The sequence below is a fragment of the Prionailurus viverrinus genome, chromosome D1 (genome assembly GCF_022837055.1).
Source record: "Prionailurus viverrinus isolate Anna chromosome D1, UM_Priviv_1.0, whole genome shotgun sequence".
NCBI classification, from domain to species: Eukaryota; Metazoa; Chordata; class Mammalia; order Carnivora; family Felidae; genus Prionailurus; species Prionailurus viverrinus.
Window position 1 is genome coordinate 96,541,037 of NC_062570.1, and position 12,464 is coordinate 96,553,500.

The 12,464-nt window shown below is 41.7% G+C and overlaps 1 protein-coding gene and 1 non-coding gene across 2 annotated transcripts in view; both read left to right on the forward strand.

Annotated features, from left to right (window-relative positions):
* The window catches only part of HSD17B12 (hydroxysteroid 17-beta dehydrogenase 12), a 167,614-nt gene that overhangs the window by 128,745 nt on the left and 26,405 nt on the right, over positions 1 to 12,464 (forward strand). The window lies entirely within an intron of this gene.
* LOC125147259 (U6 spliceosomal RNA) lies at positions 7,962 to 8,067 on the forward strand. The gene has a single exon (XR_007145092.1). It is a non-coding gene; the product is annotated as a U6 spliceosomal RNA (small nuclear RNA).

The following is a 12,464-nucleotide window of genomic DNA, read 5'->3' on the forward strand; positions in this document are numbered from 1 at the left end:
TGTCATCTGATGCACGTTTTAGAAAGGTGGTTCTAGTGGCAGAGTGGCCATATGTGTTTATGGTATATGAGTTGATTTTCTGTCTACTGAAGAAAGGGTATTCACCTGGATAAGGTTTTCTGTGTGAGGCTCCCAGGCTCAGTGTTCTTCCATGCTGCTGTGATTTGCCCTATGGTGTATTTTGATGAATTGGGCCTATTGTGCTTTAGTTGACCGTGTTATGTTGCCAGGGCCAGGGCTACATTTCCTGTAGAAATGTAACTATGTTCGGAGTCCCGGGGTAACTTAAAAGAAGATGAAAATTGGTCTGGCTGTAGAATCTTTGAAGATTTTATGGTGGCTGGACATCAGGGGAACTAGGGCATGGGTGTCTGCTGCCTAATGTCATAATAAATGTATTGAAAATAGTTTATACCAGAAAGAAAACAGCTTCTTCTCATCATCAGTGCTGGTCCAAGTTTTGCCTCCTCGCCAAACCGCTCGATAGGGACGCCTGACTTGAGAAGCATGCCAGGAAAGAGGAGTGAAATCAGTATACCCCTGTGACCCTGGGTTTGTTCCCCTAATCTGGAGATGTTTGTTGGGTGAGGCCCCAGCATCTTGTAGGTCCTGTGCCACCTCACAGGCATTGAATGACCTGGATGCGTCAGGTCCGGGATTATCATGTGGTCCGTGTGCTCCTGTGTTAGTAGGTCAGATGATTATAAAAAGTCACATAAGTTCCACATCCCGACAGAGGAATAAGAGAAGTGAAATATCCTGACCAGAGAAATTACGGGTCATCACCAGATGCAGTGGTGGTGAGTGGCCCAGAAGAATACTGGGGAAGTAATATTAACCAGAATACTTTTGACTATAGACCCTTGATGTGTAATCATAGAGTCCAGTCACCTCTCCCAGGCCATTGTCTAAGTCCTGCTTAACTCGACTTTCCCTTTACCAGACATAAAACTGTTAGTTGAGGTCACCCAAGAGGTGTTTAGAAGGCTTGTTGCTTGCCTTACAGTTTTGCTTTCACATCCTTCAGGGGTAAATTTAGTCCTGTCCTTGTTCTCCGCAGAGCGGGTAAGTGCCAAGGCGAGGAGGGCAGTGGTGTGGAAGTTCTATCTAATTGACCAACATGGCAGGTAGATCAGCCTCAAGAGCTCGGAAGAGAGGTCCTACTAGCCGGGGCTTTTCCTTTTGTGATTTGAGATGCGCTGTGACTAAAATCTAGGATAAGTCTTATTTCTCCTCCAGAACGATGACCTTCGGACCAGAAATCGCCAAGTTTAGAGATAATTAAGCCTCGAGACATTGAACCAGACTCTTCTAAAACAGTTGCAGTTTTGTGCCTGGAGGGTTTTCCATCTCTGAATACTGAGAGTTTGCACATGAAATTGTTGTAGTACTGTTGATTACTCTGGGGGAAATAATAGGAAACGGGAGAAGTCCCGCAACTCCAGAGACAGATCAGTACGAGCCCGATTTCAAACAGGCAGGACACCGAGCTCCCCACAATTCAAAGACCAGTTCTAAAGCAGATCTTGCTCGCATTGTTTGTTTCTGATTTGAGATCACTTGTTTGATTTGGAGTTCCCTTCCTTCTGTAGGCCTGACAGTTTTTTGATGCCTTTAATGACAGTTTTAGGACCTCAAGACACTTTACTCCTTTTCAGATGAACACTACCCAAACAGTATTCCCTAAACTACTTGCAGTTCTTACCTAAGGGTGGGAAAACCATTTCTTCTGATGGTAGTGGGTCCTGAAGCTGCCACTGGCATTTGTGAAGAAGGTGGACAGTAGGTAGGGGCCCTGCCTATACCTCAATCCCTTTGGAAATTTCCAGTCTACCATTCTGACAAGTGGAGAGGACATTTCAACCTTCTTTATTACTACCTCTTTTAGAGCAGAGAAGAAAGTGGGTGGGGTGTGACCCAGAATAGAATTTATTAACAACCTCTACTTACAGTGAGAAATTATACAGTAAGTTTTGTTTGTTTTATTTGGGGTTGGAGAGAAGTCCTTTTTTTTTTTAATAAAATTTTTAATGTTTTTATTTATTTTTGAGAGGCAGAGACAGAGCATGAGTGGAGGAGGGGCAGAGAGAGAGGGAGACACAGAATCCAAAGTAGCCTCCAGCTCTGAGCTGTCAGCACAGAGCCCGACGTGGGGCTCGAACTCACAAACCACGAGATCATGACCTGAGCCGGAGTCGGATGTTAACTGACTGAGCCACCCAGGCACTCCAAGATGAGGGGAGAAGTCTTAAGCAGGGCATCAGAATTTAGTTTTTCCTTCACTCAACCAAAGAGGGGGCTTGAAATCATGTCTTATTAGGAGTGGCTGAAAGAATTAGAGATGTTTAGCATGGAGAAAGGAAGCATGACATCACACACACACACACGTGTGCGCAAACACACACACACACACACACCCCAATGCCAGTTAATTCTACCTCCTTAGTATTTCGCAAATCAGCTCACTTCTTTTCATGCCCAGTGATGCCTTCCAAATTCCAAGCCCCTACCCCTTTCATTGGGAACTACTAGAATAGCCCCACCAGCCTTTTCGAAACAGCTTGTCTCCCTCTAGTCCAGTCTCCGTACCCCAACCAGAGTGTTACTTTGCATTAGGACATATCACACCACTGTGCGGTCCTTCAGTGATTTCTTTCCCTCAAGTCCTAACTCCTTGGTGTGACCTATAGGGAAGGACCTACTTGATGTGGATGCTGCCCACCTCTCCAGTTCCACCTCTGGTCTGTCTCCCTCTACTTCCCTGCGTTCAGGTCAAAGCACCTTGGGTCTCTTGCACCTCATGTCCCTTCAGGCAGTTCCCTGTCCGTGGAAGCTCCCTCGTCTCCCACTTATGCTACTCATCCTTCAGTTCGCCCCCACAGTGTTCTGTCCTCGGGGGCTGGTAGGGAGCCTTCGAGACTAGGCCTGGTCTCTCGGCCACACAGTTTCACTGCGCACTGCACATCTTCCCTTCCCTCAGCAGCTCATTTTTGGTGTAGTGCCTCTCTGCAATTTGTGAGCCCCATGAGTGTTGATACCGTGTTCTTTTTGTTCTCTGCTGTTCCCTAGCCCTGGGCCTCACCTATGGCAGGTGTGCAGCAAATGCTTTTGAATAAGTGAGTGAGTTAAAAAGTGAAAATCCTGGGGCGGTTGGGTGGCGCAGTCGGTTAAGCGTCCGACTTCAGCCAGGTCACGATCTCGCGGTCCGTGAGTTCGAGCCCCGCGTCGGGCTCTGGGCTGATGGCTCGGAGCCTGGAGCCTGTTTCCGATTCTGTGTCTCCCTCTCTCTCTGCCCCTCCCCCGTTCATGCTCTGTCTCTCTCTGTCCCAAAAATAAATAAACGTTGAAAAAAAAAATTAAAAAAAAAAAAGTGAAAATCTTCTTTCTTTGGGAATAAGCAACCCACTTACTGTATGTGGCCCTAAAAGGCTGGACGTAGATCAATTATGGATATTTATACTGAAGGAAATCATGAGAACTTTATACCCTTTGGACCCACCAGCAGTGGAATGGGCAAAAGGGGAGTTCCCTTCTGATTCTAGGCCGAAGGCTCAAACGAGTAGTCTGGGCTGCACATGCCCTACCAACGTATTTCACTTAGTGCACGTTTCAAAATTGGGACAATTCAGGGGCGCCTGGGTGGCTCAGTTAGTAAAGCGGCTGACTTAGGCTCAGGACATGGTCTCGCAGTGTGTAGGTTCGAGCCCCGCATCAGACTCGTGCTGACAGCTCAGAGCCTGAAGCCTGCTTTGGATTCTGTGTCCCCACCTCTTTCTCTGCCCCTCCCCACTCCTGCTCGGTCTCTCCCTCTCAAAATTAAATAGACGTTAAAAAAAATTTTTTTTTTAATTGGGACATTTCACACCCACATTTCTAGCTTCTCTTGGGAGAAAGTTTGAAGATGAGGTAACGCAGACCTGAAGTGTGGCATGACAGTATAAGTGGGGAGGGCAGAGTGGCCAGCAGGTGAGTGTGCTGGGTAATGAGGCCTGCCCTCTCCAGGTCGCCACCGTCCCCACCCAGCCCTGCTCCCCGACTCACTGTGCTCGTATATGTTGCCCAATCCTTCCAGGCATTTGAGTTTGTACCCCCCTGTACAGGCAACCCCAGATATTCAGTCTACTCCAACTGAAAACCTGCTTCATGGACTTGAAGGATTAGAACGGTTTTAACTAAATTGGTCTCTTCCATCCCTATGATTATCTGAAATCAGAGCACTTGGTGTGCTTTGCCTGCTTTTGAAAAGCTGTTTTTTTCCTGTTAATGCCAGTATATATTCACTGTATGTGGCTCAGCCGGGAGGGTATAGTGCTGTGCCCGGCCCACGGTGTAGATAATAAATGTTTGGATGGATGAGAAGCACAGAAGCGTTGGTTTTCTTTTCCTTACCTGGATTTGCCTTTGGCGTGTGACATGGTACCAGTAGAGGGAGCCCTCTGTTAATCTGGAAATCCTGGGGAAGAGGAATCTCTGTGCAGCCATCTAATTGTATTTAATTTAGGCATTATGTTAAGAATGTATTCCTCCACCCAGCCCCAAGAATTTAAGTTAACAACATTGGGAAATTAATAACTTGTAGGAAGGAAGAGTATGACTCTCAGCTCTGACCCCCCACTTGGGGCTTTTCTAGATGAAGACATTCCAAGTTAGTGCCTAGAGTCTTTTCATCCATTTTGAGAGCTGCTGTCATTATGCTCCTAACAATTTTCAAATAATTGGGTACATTTGGCTCTTAGGGTCTCCTGGTAACAGGCTGCTTTGAGCATAACTGCAAAATGATGGTTTTGCCTAACTGTATGAGGACCACTCTTTGTGTGAAAAGCGAGTAGTTGTAGATTGTTTCTCAGGTTCTTTCCAGTTCAAAGCAAAGCTGGTTTATGGGAGAAATGCCTTATTTTGGGGTGAAAATGTAAAAATCTCCTTGAAGGGGTACCTGGCTGGCTCAGTCAGTGGAGTGTGCAACTCTTGATCTCAGGGTTGTGAGTTTGAGCCCCACGTTAGCTGTAGAGATACTTTAAAAATAAAATCTTTGAAAAAAATCTCTTTGAGAACTTTAGAAATTATTTTCTCCTAAAATTGTCACTTTTTGAGAAGTCAGCTTATTTGGGCAAAATTTTAAGGAATGGAAACTCTTAGCAAATTGTAACATGCCAAACTTGGAAAAGCAGTGTATGCTGTGTATATGTGCTTTTTACTTTTTTCAGCATTTGTAGATTATGGCTTTTGATTATGTTATTATCCATTGGCATGCACCCCTCTGTTCTGGAAAGTTCTTTTATTTTTCTTTAGTTCCATTATTTTAACATGTATCAAAACAATTGACTACAAAAGGAAAAATGGGGGTTGAATTTCAGGCTAAGTAGTATGTGGTGGGGCGGGAGAATGGCAAGGAGGGCTCTTACCTACCCTTCCACAAAGACTTAAAACATTACCAAAGAGGAAAATCAAACAATACTTGGAGATCTCAAAGCACTTGAAAATTTTTACCTAATTAAGCTTTTCACCCCCTGTGCAGTAAATATTCCATTAGCCATATAGGTGAGATTCAAAGAATTTCTAATGAAGTTGTATTCTCAGTATGACAGAGCTCCCATGACAGCTTCTCAAGGAAAACTGTGCCGTGCCACTCCAGCATGACTTCCAGTGAGTCACCCTCATTTCTCCCAAAGAGGGATGGCATAACATTATTGTTACTTTATGTGGTTCTTTTCACAATCAGACTATGGATTTTGTAAACTGCTGTTAATGATTCCAGTTGAAAACTTGTATAAGGCATTTGTATTTGCTTCCTTCTAATTTTATGGGTTCATGTTTCACTTGCTTGAACTTAGATCCTGTTTACTCCAAGCAGGTGTCTCTGGGGTAAGAAGATGGGCAGACGTGGACAGAGTGGCTATCTGTGGTGTCCTAATTATTTATACGAATAGCCTGGATTCTTGGGACTTTGCCCAGATTCTAGGGTTAAGTTGTTATACTTTAAATTCTATTTATATATAATGGTGGGTACAAGTGACAGTATTTGTTGTCTTATTTTACGAAGTTATCTTGAATTTTAATCTTTCCATTTGGGTTTTTGGTTGTCTTTTTTGAGCATAATGCGGTAGTATTTTCTTTGTACTGTTCTCTGTAGAAACTGACTGAATGCCAGAGGTTACATGAGACAAAAATTATTTGATTGTAAAAATAAATCACTTGCTTGTAAGAGAATTTGCATAATTTGTGTAATTTGCTGTGTTACAAGTTTTCATGATAAACTAAAACTCAGGAAAACCTAAATTGACTATTGCGTATAAAATAAAGTTCCTTATATAAGCTCTTGATTACTGATGCCAGAGAAGTGAAAGAGAAGAAAAAATTATTCATTTTAATTTCTTTTAGAAATAGTGTTAATTGTAGGGGCTTTTCTAATTACAAAAGCAGTGCACGTAATTGCCAAAAATGTGAGCAGTATTTATAACACTAAGATGGTTATATTTTAATGTAACATTTTCAGAAATTTTTTTTTTTAGGCCCGCCAATGCATTTTTAAGTCAGGTATCTCAACTAAATGATCTAATGAAACAGATTTTGATGGTTTATAAGCTAAATCAGCCTCTTATTTATTTCCCGGCCAGAATATACATAGCTGTGGTAATAAGTACCAATAAATATTTCACTCTTTTTTTGAAGATACAATTTATTGTCCAGTTGGCTTACATACAACACCCAGTGCTCATCTTGAGAATGAATATGTGGTATGCCCAGAAGGAATTCTAAATTGAGCTGGCATTGCTAAAGGCTTTTCATTTATCTTAACTTTTCTTTGTGTATCTTTGTGTATTTGTATACTCTATGGGCAGCTGGCACACAGAGTGATGCAATATCTAGGTGCCATATAATATATATTGGCCTTTCTTCCTTTGACTTTAAGCTTCTGTGACTTTTTTTTTTTGTGGTGAGGATTAATGAAACTGTCACTAAAAATATATATATATATAAATAGGAAATGCTTGTTTTTTCCGCAAAGATTTGAAGCTTTCATTGCTGTAGAGGTACTACTGCAGCAACTTTTGCCACTTTTTAGACAAAAATTAAATTTAAATTGTTTGCTGTATACTTTTGGAAATAACTTCAACCCAGACGCAAACAAGTCCAAAAATCACGTTTACTGGTACCTTTCTAATATTCTTAACCACTGAACGCACAAGTTATGGTAACCTTATTTAAGCGGTATCTTAAGAGGAACAAAAAAATTTCCTGGTACGGCAATTATCACCTGCAGATGGCCTAAAATTAGCATATTGAGTTAACTCCAGAAACAGCTTGTGAGCTGTGAAATGGAGTTCAGATAGATAGTGAGATTTCACAGAAACGCTGGTACATGGTATAAATAACCAGATATCAAGATACCAATTGATGCATACAAAGTAAAATGAGAGTACTAATAGCTTAGTTAAAATATCCTATGTAAAACTTGATGTCAAAGAGAATGCAATTTGATGTGAACATAGGGAAGCTTCTCTGCTTATTTGTATTGTTATTTGTGTACACATATGCAGCCAAAGAAGGCTTGACGTTGAATTTATCATGACTTATAATCCGATTAGGAGAGAATTTAAGTATAGAACGAGGTGTTAGTCAGTGCTATAAAAGCATGCAGATTTCAAGTTAACTTTCCTCAAGCTTTTCAGGGTTGTTCCTATTTGGCAGGTCAAAAAGCTGGTCCATTGTGTGGCAAGGAGAAATAGTTTAGAGCCAGAATTTAAGAGGAGAAGCCAACGAACAATGCAAAAGAATTTTTCTAAAAAGAACTGAACTTTTTCCCGAGAGGACCTGAGGGATTATTTGGTCATTGAGCATCCAACAAATATTTCTGGCCCTTTAATAGCTAGACATCGAGCACACTGTTTTTTCCTTTGTCTTTGTGCTAAATTATTTAAGCTTGTTGAGTGTTAGCTCACATCTATAAAGAATACTTTTTGGAGCTCTCTTCGGCCGCACAAATCCTAAAGTTGGAATGATGTGGAGAAGATTAGCATGGCCCATATGCAAGGTGACCCAGAAATGCTTGCAGCGTTCCATAATTTTGATGGTAACTTATTGCAGTAATCCTTTTGCAGTATCTACATCTATCGAATTGTTAATGTTGTACAGCTTAAACTAATACAATGTTCTATGTCGGTTCTATCTTAATAAAGCTGGGAGCGGGAGGGTATATTTTGAATGTGTCCATACATTGAAGACCATCCAGAAAACATTTAGTGTTTAGCTATTAATGTGGTTTTGTAAGTAAGATTCTATCAAATGGGGTTTTATTTGGTCTCCGATTATGGATAACTATTGCCATTCAGAAAGAAAACATTTAATGTATGACATGTACATAGTGTAAGGAAAAAAATAGCTCCCAATGCATGCATTTATATTTCTTTAATATCCCAGCCAAAGTGGTATTTCTTATTGGATTATATTTAAGAGTATAAATTTATGTCATAGAAAAAAAATCTTAATTGAACTATAAAACTCTGCACAACCACTAGGTAATAGTCAGATGGTTCTGAGATCCCTGGTCAGAATAAAAGAATCCATCCACAGATTTTGTAGACTTTTCCTGGTAGTTTTCCGGGTAGATCACTGCCCACAAATCCTATCCCTTCTTCTCTCCTTTTGTGTCGGAAGGCTAAACAGTCAGTGGCTACCCCTATGAACTGAACTCCACTTAGCTACTCTTCAGTTAACAGGTCTCATTTCCTGTTACATAGATGTGTGCACATGCACACGCACATATATTCATGCCCTTGGGTGGGAGCGTGTTTATTATCAGTCTTCTTACTCATTCTGATTCTGGTGGTCTCAGGACTTAGAGGACTGAATGATAGCTTCTCTCCACAGACTGCTTGGGGGACCTCTTACATTAGCTAAGCGTTATGGTCCCTGATGAAATGTGCTAAATAAATGTTTTCAGATGTTGCTAGAAATGCATATAATCAATCCTTATCACAAAATACTCCACAACTGTTAATATGCCTGAAGAACATCCATTTATACTAGCATGGGAAGCTGTCCATGATGTGGTATAATATGCCGATTGAATGACATATATAACATGTTGGATGTGCATGTTTTCCTTTATAAAAAGCTCCATTCAACAAAAGGCTTTTTTGAAGGCCTCAGGTCTATAGCAAAGATTGTAGTTTCTTACAGCCGTTTGCCTTTTTGTATTCTATTCCTTCGGCTAGAATATTTTTTCCTCCTGATGAATTCCTGTTTATTCTTTCAGAACTTAACTCAAATGTAATCTGGGAAGCTCGACCTGATACCCCAGACATGATGAGTCTTGCTCCTAAGCATTAATGCCCTCTGTCCTTACACTCAGAGTGTGTCTTGTAATGATTTGTTTATATGTGTATCTGTGCTCCTCCTAGGTAGTGCACCCCTATTGGCCAGCCCCAGGTTTGAGTAAAGAACATGGCCTCGACTAAGTAGGAGAATGTCTCTTTATTACTTCATGTTGCTCAGACCATAAGTTGATATGCATAGAACATTTTAGGAGCTCTTTTTTTCTCCTGGGTTTGATAAAGTAACATCCAGTGTATTTTGTGATTCCATATCTTTAACTCTTATCCATAAGATGAAGATTCTTTTCAAAGCCTTATTGAGGTATAATTTTATAAGCCGTATAATTCACCGACTTTAAGTGTACAATTGAATGGTAAATGAATTCACAGAGTTGTGCAGTTGTCACTAAATCCAATTTTAGAACAATTCCAAGAGTATCCTGACAGAAGTATTTTTAAATACTGACAGAACTATCTGGAAACTTGTGTCGTGGGTTGAATTTGATGACCTCAAATGGGTCACTGTTTGTGGCTTTGAACTGTGTAGGGCACCACATGCTTAAAGGAGGCCCCGATACTTAGTGGTGCTGCATCATGAAAGAATAGTGCATGCTGGCAATAAGGGATGCTGATTTCTCTTCAGAGGCTTGCTCTGTGCCGAGCTCTGTGCCGGGTCCATTATATACATTACCTCATTTGAGATTCAGAATATGATAACCTGTAATGGAGATGCCTTCTTTATTTAATAATACATACGGACTCCGCAGACGAGAAGGAAGCTAATTTGACGTCACACTGCTAGTTAAGTGAAAGGGCTGGGATATGAACTTGGGCCTGACTTGTAGCACATTTGGCCTAAACGTTCAGTAGCTGTATTTTGAGCAATTACTATGGGGTACCATAAAAAGAGAAATCTTAGGAAACGTGTAAGCAAGTTGGAAGAGTCGTTTAATCTGAAAAGAGAGGAGGTGAGTATACTGTGGAAAAGATCAACTCTGAAATCAGCGTTTTTTTTACTTGGCCCCATCCAGTTTGGTTTGAGGCCCCGTGGGCATATCCTCAGTTGGGTCAGCAAACCTAGAAAAGGGAAGAAACAGGACTGTGTTGTAAAAATTACAAAGTAGTGGAGGCCATTTGGGCTCAGCATAATCTCTGGGTGAGTTTGCTTTGGGAATTGTTTCATCTTTTTATAAAAATTTCTTTAAGGTTTATTTATTTTTGAAAGAGAGAGAGAGTGTGTGAATAGGTGAGGGGCAGAGAGAGAGAGAGAGAGAGAGAGAGAGAGAGAGAGAGACGCAGTATCCACAGTAGGCTCCAGGCTCTGGGCTGTCAGCATGGAGCCCAGTGTGGGGCTTGAACTTATGAACTGTGAGATCATGACCTGAGCTGAAGTCAGATGCTTAACTGACTGAGCCACCCAGGTGCCCAAGGGGATTGTTTCATCTTTAAGTCTTAAAATGTTAACACTGCTTGGTCTCTATCAACATAAGTGGTCAACTTTATGGGTTAGAATAGGGCTTGGCCGCTGTAACAGAGTCCTTGTAGTGGCCTAAACAAGATAGAAATTTATTTTTCTCTCAGATAAAAAGCTGGATAGGTAATCAAGGTAGGTAGTTCTCCAGGCATCAGGGGTTCTGCCTCTTTATCTCTTTGCTCTGCCACCATTATCACACAGCTCTCATTATGAGGTTCAAATGGGTTCTTTTGGCTCCTCCCACCACATCAACATTCTAACCCTCAAGAGGAGGAACCGGTAAGGAGGAGGACAAGGAGGAGGACGTGTAGTTTTCTTTCCTTTAAGGGCATGGCCAAGAAGTTGCATATGTTACTTCTAGTCACATCTTGTTCTATAGGATGTAGTCACTGGGCACATCCCCCCCCCCCCCCCCGTTTTATCAAGACAAGTTTAATACGAAAAACGTAGACTTGTATGTAAGAAGGAGGGAGATATGTAGAATGCTTTAGACCAAACTCTTTTTTAGCATTTCTTTTTTTATCTGGGCCAGAAGATTCGGCCAAATCCAAAACCTTCTGTCAAAATGATTCCCCTAGGCTTTGAAGACACTTCTTTGTTTCAAAGTTAGCGCTGTGTCAGTCTTTCATGATACAGTGTCAGTTTGAACTCGGTTTTCCTGGGAAAGTATATGCAGCAGGCTCCCGGCCTGACATCTGGGTTGGGAGTGCTGCAGATTTTACCTTTGTAAAGCTGAATACATTTCCTTTCTTCAAAATATTGCTAGAAAAAAATTTACTTTCTCATCGAAGTACTGTTTTCGTTAAGACATAGGAGTATTCAAGATAAAAAGCTTAAAATTCCTGTGTTTGGCATGCATGCAAAGCATGTGACAAAGCAGCGTTTGTTTCTTAGAAAATTGATGACGTCCCGGGCACCTGGGTGGCTCAGTCGGTGAAGCATCTGACTTCGGCTCAGGTCATGGTTTCGCAGTTCATGGATTCAAGCCCTGCGTCAGGCTCTGTGCTGACAGCAGCTATGGAGCCTGCTTCAGATTCTGTGTCTCCCTCTGTCTCTGCCCATCTCCCATTCATACTCTCTCTCTCTCTCTCTCTCTCTCTCTCTCTCTCTCAAATAAAGATTTAAAATAAAAAAAAGAAATTTGATATCTGGGAATCCAGAATTCACGTTCTAACCTCAGTCTTAAACTGTGACGTGGCCTTGACCAAGCCAGTGGATGTCTTAACTTTTCTTAGTTAATAATATCTTTAAAAAAAATTTTTTTTTAATGTTTATTTATTTTTGACAGAGAGAGAGACAGAACATGAGCAGGGGAGGGGCAGAGAGACAGAGAGACACAGAATCCGAAGCAGGCTCCAGGCTCTGAGCTGCCAGCGCGTTGCTCGAACTCACGAACTGTGAGATCATGACCTGAGCTGAAGTCGGACGCTTAACCGACTGAGCCACCCAGGCGCCCCTAGTTAATAATATCTTTAAAAAGAATTTTTTTTAATGTATTTATTTTTGAGAGAGAGAATGAGAGACAGAGCATGAGTGGGCAAGGGGCAGAGAGAGAGGGAGACACAGAATCTGAAGCAGGCTCCAGGCTCTGAGCTGTCAGCACAGAGCCCGATATGGGGCTCGAACCTGTTAACCATGAGATCATGACCTGAGCTGAAGTCGGACACTTAACCGAC